The following is a 12367-nucleotide window of genomic DNA, read 5'->3' on the forward strand; positions in this document are numbered from 1 at the left end:
TGCTCCAGCATGCTTCAGTATCTGGTACAGATTTGTAGCACTGAACAGATGAAGAGGGAGGCCAATGCCTGTAATGTCAGCCCTTGGCAGTAGAGCAGAACGGGATGTTTGAGGTCACCATTAGGCATGTAGGGCCCTCATTGAGCTTCGGCATGGGTCACTAGCCCTGTCTCGAAGAATCAAAAATCAAAATACTTTGAGACATACCAGTCCACAAAAGTTGAATTCATTCTTTATGATTCTCCATGCTCTGTCCTGTCTTCCTCTCTCTCCCCACCCCCACCCCGTACTGTGCCTGTGTGTATCTGTGGTTCTTACATGTACATGGATACACTTGTGTCTCTGTGTACACATACATTCCTTTAGTGTATATGTATGCGGAAGCCACAACAAAACCTCAGTGTTTGTTCCTAAGACACATTCACCTTGTTTATTGACACAGGTCACTCATCTATATCGGGTCTTGGTGATTCTGCTAGGCTGGTGGCATTGACAGTGAGAGCCGGTAATCAGCAGATGGCTGCCTTGCCAGTGGTGGGATTTCAAGCATATGTCACCATTCCTGTTTGCAAACAAAGAGGAGGAAGACAGGAAGTCAGAAATCATGCTTGCCTAGCAAGCAGTGAAGGGACACCTCTTTCTCAAGCTTCCTTTGCTTTTTCAGGGAGGGTTTCTCTGTAAACAGCCCTTGCTATTCTGGAACTCCCTTTGTGAACACGGCCGATCTTGAACTCACAAAGATCCTTCTGCCTCTGTCTCCTGAGTGTGCTTCCTTTGCCTTGGTTTTTATGTTTTCCCCAGTTGCTCTGATTTTTTTTTTGTGTCTCTGAATTTCCTGAGGCAGGTCTGTGCTCATGGCTGGATAGCTAAAGCGGGGACATCTAAGCTGAAGGCACCTTCCCAGGCCTCTTTTTTTGTTGCTGCTGTTGTTTTTTGTTTTCTTGAGCTATAAAGGTTTTTCAATATAGTTGGGCTTTACATTCCTTAAGGCCTCCTTTTCATTTGGCCATCCCAGAAACTGGTTTCTTCCCTCTAGTGAGAGCTCTGGGACCATGTGACCTTGAGCACAGAACACCTTCCTAGCTACTTCCTGGACTGCTCACATCAAGGCAGTCAAGAAGCATCGGGTGTGACCATGCTGCAGACGTGACTTGTCTGTGTGCTTCAGACACAGCTACCAATGAGACATAGGTGCCCTGAAGCATGGGCTGCTACCAGAGTCAATGCCAAAGCTTTGTGGGAAATAGTTTTGAAAAATACCAGCCACGGTGAAATCAAACAGGATTGGGAAATCCTGACTGAGAAATTGTGCTGCAATATTTCAGTTCACTTGGGATTGGATATCATAGGTGTATATCAACGTGAAGAGGTGGGTCAGTGTCGGGGTCCAGCCCCAACATAAATTATCTCCCTGGGCCAGTGAGGAAGGGTAGGAATAGTCGAGACACAGTTCACAGGGCAATATCAGGAGGGAGTCCCAGGATTCATTCTAATCCTAAAGATCACCCGTGTTTATTTTCCAAACAGCTTTTATATCAAAAGGTAAACTGAGGGGGAAGTTCATTAGCACTCTGTTTTGGGGTAGGGGGACTAAAGTCACTTCCACAAGTACGGTTGCTCTGTCAGGCAGCCTGGATTAACACTTCCCAGGTAATCTCCATAATGGCAAAGAAAGAATCAGAACAATATTAGCATATCCTAATCTTTTGAGGATGGCAACATCCTGTCTGGAAGTCATGTGACCACCTTCCCTGTGGCCAGGTATGAGCTGGCTTGTAAGTTTGGCTGCCATACAATGTAGGGCCTGTATAATACTGCCCCACGGGTCAGGATAAAAATCAAGTCAACATTTAATAAAGTGAGGAATTTATTTATTGAATAATGAAATAATAAACAGAGAAATTTCTCTTTTAGGCCTGGGATATGTTCTTAAGAGTAGAACATAGTCCTGATGTGCCAACATCAAGTGAAAAGTGACAGTGGGTTCCATACCACCGTGGCATCGTTGGAAATGCTGCCACACAAAGCTATGAGCTGACATGTTATCCAAGAGAGGGCGCTTACAACAGGTTACCCCGCTGTTCTTCATAGGTTCAAGCGACCCATGATTTTCAGCAGAGTCATCTGAGGAGACAAAAATGAACTTGAAAGCACAGTTATGCAGGAGCCTTTCGCTAGAATGCTGTGGACAAAAATCACAGTTATTGCAGGTTGAGAAATAGATCCCGCACATAAGAACAATCATTTATGAAAGATGAAGCCTTCACCCATGTTTCTTTCTATTCCCTTTTCTTCATGCCTCCCAACTTTTATGTGTGTCTAGGTTCATATGTGTCTTCTGGAGCACTGCCTGTGTCCACTCCTGTGTGAGTAGGAGGGGTCTCAAGTGTCATACTTACCTTGCTTCCTGAGACACTCTCCCTGAACCTGTGACTTGTCGGTAACTCTAGACCACCTGTCCAATGATGAAAAGGGGACTTCTCCCTTCTACCTCCATAGAGGTAGGATGAAACGCTCACACTGGCCTTCAAGGCTTTTGTGTGGCAGCTGGTTCTGAGCCCACGCCCTCACATTTAAAGACCGAGCACTTGGTGGAGTGAGTTATTCCTGTCACTAGGAGGGCAATATCATGGCTACATTCTCATCTTATGATAGCTCTCAGGAGCCTAATGTTGTCAACAGAACAAATGAATAATTGACCCTGTGTGTAGTCAATCCCCTGTTGGAGCTCTGTATGGGAAGCAAGAAAAGCTTATGGTTGAATATGTTCACGAGTGCCTGCAAGGTAAGGAAGACCAAAGGTTATTATCCATTTCCTGCCATGGTGAGCAGCCTGGGGATCAGGAAGTTTGGCCAAAAAAGAAAACAAAACAAACCACATGGTTTCTTGACTTGTGTGAAGATGAGCAGTGTGGATTTGCTGTCTGAAAGGGGCAGAGAAGCGACCACACGCGTTCCTGAGGTAGGACCGAAGGGCAGATGAGGCTGGTGCCTTCAAGTCTTTGAAAGGAAGTGGTCTGGCTTTACTGGATGGTGTCCCTAATGGATTCTGCAACCTTGTCTGTCAGGGACAGATTTCTTTCACATTGTCCCTGGCTAGACAGCCTTTGCTTGGGGAGAGCTGACCAGACATGTGTGTCCCATTCTAACCTTCCATGGTGCTCAGCCTGAATTCTCTGGCCACCTGCCCACCTGCCTCCCATTCAGCTTCCCCATGACAGGAGGCAAATCATGATGTCAGAGTCACACAGAGTTTACTAATCCCCCTGCTTTCCAAAGTCTCATGAGAAAACTAAGAAAATCACCCTTTGCTTGCTTAGATGGCTTTTCCAACACAAGGAGCTGATTGGCAGGGCACTCCCTAAACTCCATGGTGCCCTGCACTGGTCCAGGACTTATGTTCACATTGACTACTGTGTCTGGTAGTCAGCGGCAGGAAGACACCAACACTGAATGCCCCACCTCTTTCAGCAAGTTGGCAGAGAGGCTGTGGCATGGGTTGGTTGACGGGGGCCACTGTGGTCAGGCTTCCATTGTCACATAAGGCAGACCACTGATGGTTTTGTATGTTGTGTCTTCCAATGAGGATTGAGGGGTGTGCCTGTTATTTGTTCTTTTTTCTGAGACTATCTAGCCCATTCTGACAGTGTGAGGTGGTCACAAACATCCAATTGGGTGCAGAGAGGCAAAAAGGGCTCCTCTAGGTGAGGGGCTCCACAAAAGAAACTTCGTTGTGGATAAAACTGAGTGTAAAGGTCTCTTCTGTCTTCCAAACATCTTTATGGAAGTGCAGGTTTGCAACTTTCAAGAGAGACAGTGGTGTCATCTGCTCTCTGAGAGTGTAAGGAGAACGGAAGAGTGGGGACATCAACAGTCAGAACTCAGGGCAAGGCTACCCAAGAGTTTCCTCTCCCCATCCTGGTTAGTATGTGGCTTAGTTTGAATGAGAATGGCCCCCACGGATGAACATGTTTGGATATGGAACAGGAGGTATGGCCTGGAAGAAGGAAGTGCCAGTAGGGGTCACAGAGCTTTAAGGATTCTAGAACCAAACCCATTCCAAATATCTCTCTCTCTCTCTCTCTCTCTCTCTCTCTCTCTCTCTCTCTCTCTCTCTCTCTCTCTCTCTCTCTGTGTGTGTGTTGCTTGAGAATCAGTGTCAGCTATCACCTCCAGCTCCAATGCCATGACTGACTGCCTATTGCTAGATTCCCATCAGGATGTTCATGTGCTGTCCCCCTCTGCAACTGTGGACCCCTAAGTAACATGCTTTTTCGCTTAAGTGGCGACAGAGTAGAAACAGCAGGAAAGGGCAAATTCAGTAAGTGAATGCTAGAATAGGTATCTGTCTGCACCAAGTTCCTATCTCAAAGGCCCCAGGGTATCTGGCAAATGATTCATGACACAGGGAGACAAGTGTCAAGCCCTCCTCAGGATGACCTGCTGACCCACTGCACCATCAACACCAGTAGAGTTCGGCACTGTAGGCTGCCACAGAGACTTGTGTGTGCAAGCTGTGCTCAGCAGTGGCCGAGGGAGTAGACTGCTATTTGCTAAGCTGACACAACACCCATATTCAGAAAGACCAATGCCAGCATTCTCAGCAGTCATAAGAAAGCCCGATTCATTGGTGGATTCCATCAAGACCAGGCTTCAGAAACTCATCCTCCATAAAAAGACACTCAGAGAACTCAAACTAATTCATCACTTCAGCGCTTCTCAACTTGTGGGTCTCAACCTCTTTGGGGATCGAATGAACCTTTCACAGGCTCATCTAAGATCAGAAACAGGAGCAAAGGTAACTGTTTTTTGGGGGTCTCCACAACATGAGGAATTGTATTAAAAGGTTGCAGCATTAGGAATATTGAGAACCACTGATCCAAATAATCCCCTCAGAAGAACCCTGGATTCCCTGTCAGCTGGGAAGATCTCGCTGACCCAGAGAGCTGTTCACAACCTGCATGGTGACCATGAGGATTCTGCAGACACCTCACTCAGCAAGAATGTACACAATAACACTGGCTGACACCTTGTAGCTCCATGACAGTGACTGTTGCCCCAATCTAGACCCCGGATGTCATCACTGGACACAAAGCCATCCCAGGATGCTGGCCTTGTCCAGCAGTGATGTTCCACAGCCCTCTCAAGTCCTAGTTACCTTTTCACAGTAGCCAGAAAAGTCCTGTAATTTTAGTCAAAGTGAAAGAATCATTCACTGGGATAAAAATACTCCCACAGTTTCTGAACTTCCGGAACATGGGAAGGGCAGCGTGCACCCTGGTGGCAGGAGGCAGTGAGGAAAAGAACGCAGATTCTTCCAGATCAGCCTGAGGTTGTTAGAGCAGAAAGAGGAGGAGGATCTGGGAAGGGGTTGGTTTGAACCCCTGGGGAGGCATGGTCTTCCGCTCCTGGGAACCCATGCCCTGCATCTCATATGTCTCTTCTTCAGGGAGTTTCTCCCGATCAGCCCACCCAAGGTCCCTGTCCCTGCCCTACATTCTCATCTCTTTCTTCTCAGCTGCCTGGCTGGAACTGGAATTTCCTATGGGCAGACTCCTCTCCTTCCCTAGTGTCATGCCCTGTCCCCCTCACTGTCTTACTGATTTTCTTCTCTCTTGCCTTGTCCCACACACCTCTCTCCTCCTCTCTGCCCTGTCCATGGACTTCTTTACAGCTGGTCATCGATAAGGATCTTCAAAAATTAGGGGACGACTTGGTGATGACCCCATGTTGTGTGGAACATGAAGCTGCATAATGTGGATTGCAGAAGTTGGAAGGCTGGCTCTTTAAAATGGGGTGGCCCTGTGTCCGACTTTTCTGTCCAGCCATAGTGCTGGGACGACAAGTATCAGCTTACCTTAAGGGAGCTAACAGCTCCCACTGCAGGGAGAGGAGGGGTACAGAGCTTGTCCTTATGAGTCACAGCATGTGTCACTGGGCGTGATGATTTCGGGTACAATGCTCTATAATGTTCTGGCCTGGCCCCCTCTTGTGGCTGGTAGGCCACACCAGGCCGAACGAGACCCATGGTTTAAGAACCATGGCCCCAGGCCTGTTCTTCAGACCTTGAAAGAAGACACAAGCAAAGGACTCTGTTAGTGACTCAGACACAGGCAGGACTCACCACTGGGCTAGCCTCTTGTCCCACAGCACTCTACATGATTCCTCTTGCCTAACCTGATCTCCCTTCCCCAAGCCCAAACCCCTCTCCTTCCCTCCACTGCCCCTGGTTGCATCCTCTGCTTGTCTGCCTCAGGCTCAACTTTCCCAGAATCCATATAAAGGGGCAGAATGGGAAAGCTCCTTCTAGGGTCACAGACATTAGGGTTCTTGTCCTCTAAATGGTGCCGCGTATCCACGGCAAAAGCAAAGATGAAATACACAAGAAGTCACTGGGCTTGTCTACCCGGTCTCACTGGGACTCCATTCCCCACCTCTCCCAGTCCCTCACCTGGGGGTTGGGGCTTCTTCCGTTGGGGTGAGGAGACAACAGAAGAAACAGCAGCAGAGACAGCGAATTTGCCTCCTCACCCGTTTGAGGCGCCATCTCCTCCTCCTGTCTGGGTTCTGGTTTTCCTCACCATGCAAGTTGTCTTCATTTGGGCTGGGCAGAATGCCCTCAGTATCTTCACATACTTCCCTGTGGCTCAGGGGAGTGTTCAGGGACTCCTCACTCTCCCAGGGGGGGCCAGGGATAATGATGACTTCAGGGTACAGACAGGGAGGCACAGGACCACCAGAGCTTATATCAAATTCTGTGCCCTGGCTTGGACCATCACCTACAGTGCCCTCACTCTCCCTGCTGGGGCCAGTGTCCGTGCTGACATTGGTCACTGTATTCTGGCTCTCGGGAGCACAATAACCGGTTTCATAAATGTCTATGGCGTGGCTTGGATCATCACCTACGGTGCCCTCACTCTCCCTGCTGGGGCCAGTGCCCGTGCTGACATTGGGCACTGTATTCTGGCTCTCGGGAGCACAATAACCGGTTTCATAAATGTCTATGGCCTGGCTTGGATCATCACCTACGGTGCCCTCACTCTCCCTGCTGGGGCCAGTGCCCGTGCTGACATTGGGCACTGTATTCTGGCTCTCGGGAGCACAATAACCGGTTTCATAAATATCTATGGCCTGGCTTGGATCATCACCTACGGTGCCCTCACTCTCCCTGCTGGGGCCAGTGCCCGTGCTGACATTGGGCACTGTATTCTGGCTCTCGGGAGCACAATAACCGGTTTCATAAATGTCTATGGCCTGGCTTGGATCATCACCTACGGTGCCCTCACTCTCCCTGCTGGGGCCAGTGCCCGTGCTGACATTGGGCACTGTATTCTGGCTCTCGGGAGCACAATAACCGGTTTTGTCAATGTCTATGGCCTGGCTTGGGCCATGGCCTATGGTGCCCTCACTCTCCCTGCTGGGGCCAGTGCCCATGCTGACATTGGGCACTGTATTCTGGCTCTCGGGAGCACAATAACCGGTTTTGTCAATGTCTATGGCCTGGCTTGGGCCATGGCCTATGGTGCCCTCACTCTCCCTGCTGGGGCCAGTGCCCGTGCTGACATTGGTCACTGTATTCTGGCTCTCGGGAGCACAATAACCGGTTTCATAAATGTCTATGGCCTGGCTTGGGCCATAGCCTATGGTGCCCTCACTCTCCCTGCTGGGGCCAGTGCCCGTGCTGACATTGGGCACTGTATTCTGGCTCTCAGGAGCACAATAACCGGTTTTGTCAATGTCTATGGCCTGGCTTGGGCCATGGCCTATGGTGCCCTCACTCTCCCTGCTGGGGCCAGTGCCCGTGCTGACATTGGGCACTGTATTCTGGCTCTCAGGAGCACAATAACCAGTTTTGTCAATGTCTATGGCCTGGCTTGGGCCATGGCCTATGGTGCCCTCACTCTCCCTGCTGGGGCCAGTGCCCGTGCTGACATTGGGCACTGTATTCTGGCTCTCAGGAGCACAATAACCAGTTTTGTCAATGTCTATGGCCTGGCTTGGGCCATGGCCTATGGTGCCCTCACTCTCCCTGCTGGGGCCAGTGCCCGTGCTGACATTGGGCACTGTATTCTGGCTCTCGGGAGCACAATAACCGGTTTCATAAATGTCTATGCCCTGGCTTGGGCCATGGCCTGTCTTGGAGTCAGTATCCCTGCTGGGGCCAGTGCCCATGCTGACCTCAGGGACTAATCCCTGGCTGAGGGGAGCACCAATGGTGTCTTCAATTACTTTGCTTTGGCTTGGGCTAGGGCCTATATTTTCTTCAGGGTCTTCCCTCTGGTGCAGGGCACAGAGCAGATGGAGGCCTGACTGGATGGTGATGCTGCCCTTCTCCTGGATCTCAGCCTCTCCGCTGTCATCCTCCATGTCTAAATCCTCTACGCAGGAGAAGTAGTCCTCCTCTAACTCACTGTCAAGGACAGTTTCATATGATGACGTACTTTCCGTCTCCTCAGAATAAATCTGTGGGGCCGAAAAACCCGGCCAGCTCTTATGCCACAGGTTTTCCGTTTTCTCCTCCTCCATGGCCCCCACCCTGACAGGTGGGGGCTGGGACCACCACAAGATTCTAGAAGGTAAAAGACAAAACCAGGTCTAGAAGAGAAGTTTATGGCTCTCAATGTCTACATCATGAAAATCATCCAAAAATTAGCTATCTCAAACCTCCTTATGATACATATTGGTGTCAGAGGTTAAAAAGAAAATAAACGCCAACCCAAACCCCAAAGCAGTTATGAGAAAGCATGAGAAACCTCAGAGATGAAATAAGTGGTCTCTTAGAGTCAGAATCAAAGGCCAAAGAAACAAAGATCAAAGCAAAGATCTGGTGATTTGAAAGGATGAAGTCTGAGAAACCCTTGACCTGCGTCACCCAGAGAGAAGATTCAAATTCTTGAAATGTGAGACAAGACATGAGGAATGAAAGGACAAGCAGGACCTAGGGAGCCCTGCGTGTGTGATGTGAACTGATTGCAGAGTTGATATCCCTGTAAGCAAGAGATTTCTTGAGTCATAAAAGAGACACTCACATTGATAAGATGTTATCAAACCTACATAGCACTTGCTGCCTTCCAGATACTCCACCCTGGGCGTGAAGATCAAGTCTGGATGTTACAAAACATACAATATAATCAATTTAGGGATGACATGGAAAGAGAAACACAACTTCTGCTAGCAAGGACATCCCAGGACCAACAGAGTGCATGATGGGTCTTTCCGTATAGCGGAGACCAGTGTTCGTCAGGTAGCTTCAAAAAGATACTAGGAAAGATCATTGCAAACACAGTCTTGAAAAACAGTATAACCCTGAGGCTTAGCCCATAACAACAACAACCACAAGACACACACACACACACTGGCTTGAGTATACTCCGATGTTCTTGAGGAATATCCACTTGTACATCTGTTATCAGATTCCTTGCTTCTTCACACAAGTTCAAACAATACATGACAGCTAGGATGTTTCCTGTTCACAGAGAGTTCAACGGGAATCCTAGGACAGTTCTATGGGGAAACTAGCAAGCATGTAAGGAGATCAAGTGAAGAGGTCCACACTTGGCCACAAAACATCAACTTTTGTCATTCTCTGAAGAAGAAATAGACATGAGCTTCGCACTGCAATGCCCTCCCCCTTCCAGTTCCAGAGAAATGGTGACTAGAGCTATGGATCAGTAGCTCGAACTTTAATTGAAATGGGGAACTTTGGGGCACACACAAGGGGCAGCTGTAATGTCACAGGCAAATGAAAATGATCCCAGGTCACTGTTTATATCTATAGAAGTGTTACAAAGGATTTTTTATTTCATACAGATATCGTTTAAAATAAGAAAAATGAAACCAAAGTAAAACATGGCAAAAAATTTAAATGGAACAATTAAATGAAATGAACACATAAGCAGAAATCTGTGCCTCAACAAAAAGCATTGAGTGTATGTATCAAAAAGAACAACTGAACACAAAATCCAGCCAACAAAGAGGAAATCTCCCAATGTCAAGGTCCAAGACATTAGGAGATTCCAGTTTATCAGGTCAAGTGTAGAAGTCCGGTGCTCTCTATCCAACAAGAGTTTCTCTGCAGCATCAAGACAAACCGCAGTCGGCTGCAGGGCCTTATAGGAAGAGATTTCAATAACTTCTCACAAAGGCTTTTTGTGATATCACAGTAAGGAATGGACCAGTAACAGCAAAGAGACCAAAAGGTGATTCTCTACCCTGCTCCAGGGACTGCATAACTTTTGTCAAGGCTATGAGCAAATCCCCCAACAAGATACATCTTACATGACAAAGGGTAACCCTCCTCTTAGGCTCTCAGGGGACAGGGAGGGATGGCAGATGAGGAGCTGGGGACTTGGGAAGATACATCTGAAGCAGTTGGGTACATGCCTTTGGCAGGTCCATGGTGCATCCAGTCACCCAATTTCTCCTGAGGCCCTGGGCTTTTATGATTTCTCCAAACTGCACCTCCTGCTAGAACCCAGGCATTCAGACATGTGAGAAGGTGTGAGACCATTCCTATCGAACCTGAGCAGGACACTTTGACTTTAAGAACATAGTAAGCAGGTAACATGGTAACAAGGTAACAAGTGCCATAGTAACAAGGTGAACAGACTCAGCAACTCTGTGCTGACCTTTGCTAGGGACACGGGTATGGACTAGTTAGAGAATGAACCCATGGTCTGTCCCAATGCCCTTTGCACTAGGATACTAAAGTTCTCTAAGTATTCTGACGACTACAGACATTGTCTCCACACTTCACATATTCCATTCCTTTGTCTAAAACTCATATAGATGCTCATCTAAAGGATGCCAGCCCTCCCCGACACTGGGATGCTGTAATGAAATGGACTGTACCTCATGGTACACATGACAGTTTTTGGTCTTTTTTGCGGGGCGTTGGGGTGCAACATAGCAAGTGTGGAAGATAGTTACCAGGGTGGATGAGCATTTAAGTGCTTCAAAGGATTTATGAGATAATAGAGGGCACAGGTAGATGTGATAAACATCTACATGGTGATGAAATAGATGGCTTTTACAGCTTGTCCATACTAATAAACTTTGAAAACCAGAAAAAATATATTTAAAAATATCAAGGAACCATGTTTAAGAATAGAAATATGGGACTAGTCAGAAGAAACTGAATGAAAAGCACAAATTAAGACAAGAACCACCTCAGAGACAAAAATCAAAACCAACAACCTGGGAAGCAAACTCACTGTTTGGATGTCAAAGCAAATGAACAGCGTCTGTTTTCGTAGATCAGTAATATCAAGGTTTATGTTAATCAAAGTCTGAGCTCAACAACTCTGCAAACAACCTAGCTACAGCTTCTCTGCAGAGTGAGAAGCCCCAGCCAGGGCCTCATGTGGGCAGAGTCTGCAACTCCTCACAATGGCTCCAGTGAGGTCATAGGAGGAAATGAACCAATCACAGCTATTCACAACCAAGAAAAAAAAAACCTTCACCTTCTGTCTCCTAAAACTGCATTGGTTTTCTCATTGTCATGACCAATTCCCTGAGAAACAGCAACATTTGTTCCATGGGTTGTGCTGTGTCTCAGACTCTCAAAGGACAGGGAATCCATGTCTGGGGACTTGGGAAGATGGGTCTGAAGCAGCTGCTTACACGCCTTTGTCATGTCCTGTTGCCTCTAATGACTCAATTCCCCCTTCTGGGTTCCACCACCATGGGGCATTACAATGTCCTGAACAGCACCCCCAGTTAGAGACTGGAAATCCAGAGAATTGAGATGCTGTGAAACCTCTCCCTCACAACCTTGAGGACATCTGGACTTTAATAACAGCAGCAGTAACAACAAGAGTGGACTCAGCCGGCTTTGGGCTAGCCTGGGTTAGAGACAGGCTATGGACTAGATAGGGAACACGCAGGTTTCTTTAAAGTCCTTTTCACTCAGACCCTCAAATTCCCTGATGACACCAACTACTGCAGCCTCTTCCTCTCCACCCTCAGGACACTCAGCTTCTTTCCCTTAAACTCGTAGTTATGGGCACCGAAAGGATGATGGCCTGTCTGTGACACGAGGAAACTGTCGTCCCTCGAGACATTCCAGAGCGTGTTCTGTTTAGTGAGTGGCATGGTGGGCAGGAGAAGAGTCTTAACATGGTAAGGGGATTTATAACCACAGGGAAATGCCGGGGGAAGTAACAAGGCAGGTGGGTATGCTCCAAGTGCACGACCAAATCAAATCCCTTATCTTTTACAGCTAACTTAACAAAAGTTAAGGTAAAGAAATAAACCAATGTATGAAATGTCAAAGATGAATGTGTAGAGAATAACAGAAAATGGTTGATGATGAAATAAACTGAAGCAAGGCATAAACTAAACCTAAACCAAGTCAGTCAAAATTCAG

This window comes from Chionomys nivalis, chromosome 3 (genome assembly GCF_950005125.1).
Source record: "Chionomys nivalis chromosome 3, mChiNiv1.1, whole genome shotgun sequence".
Classification (NCBI taxonomy): Eukaryota; Metazoa; Chordata; class Mammalia; order Rodentia; family Cricetidae; genus Chionomys; species Chionomys nivalis.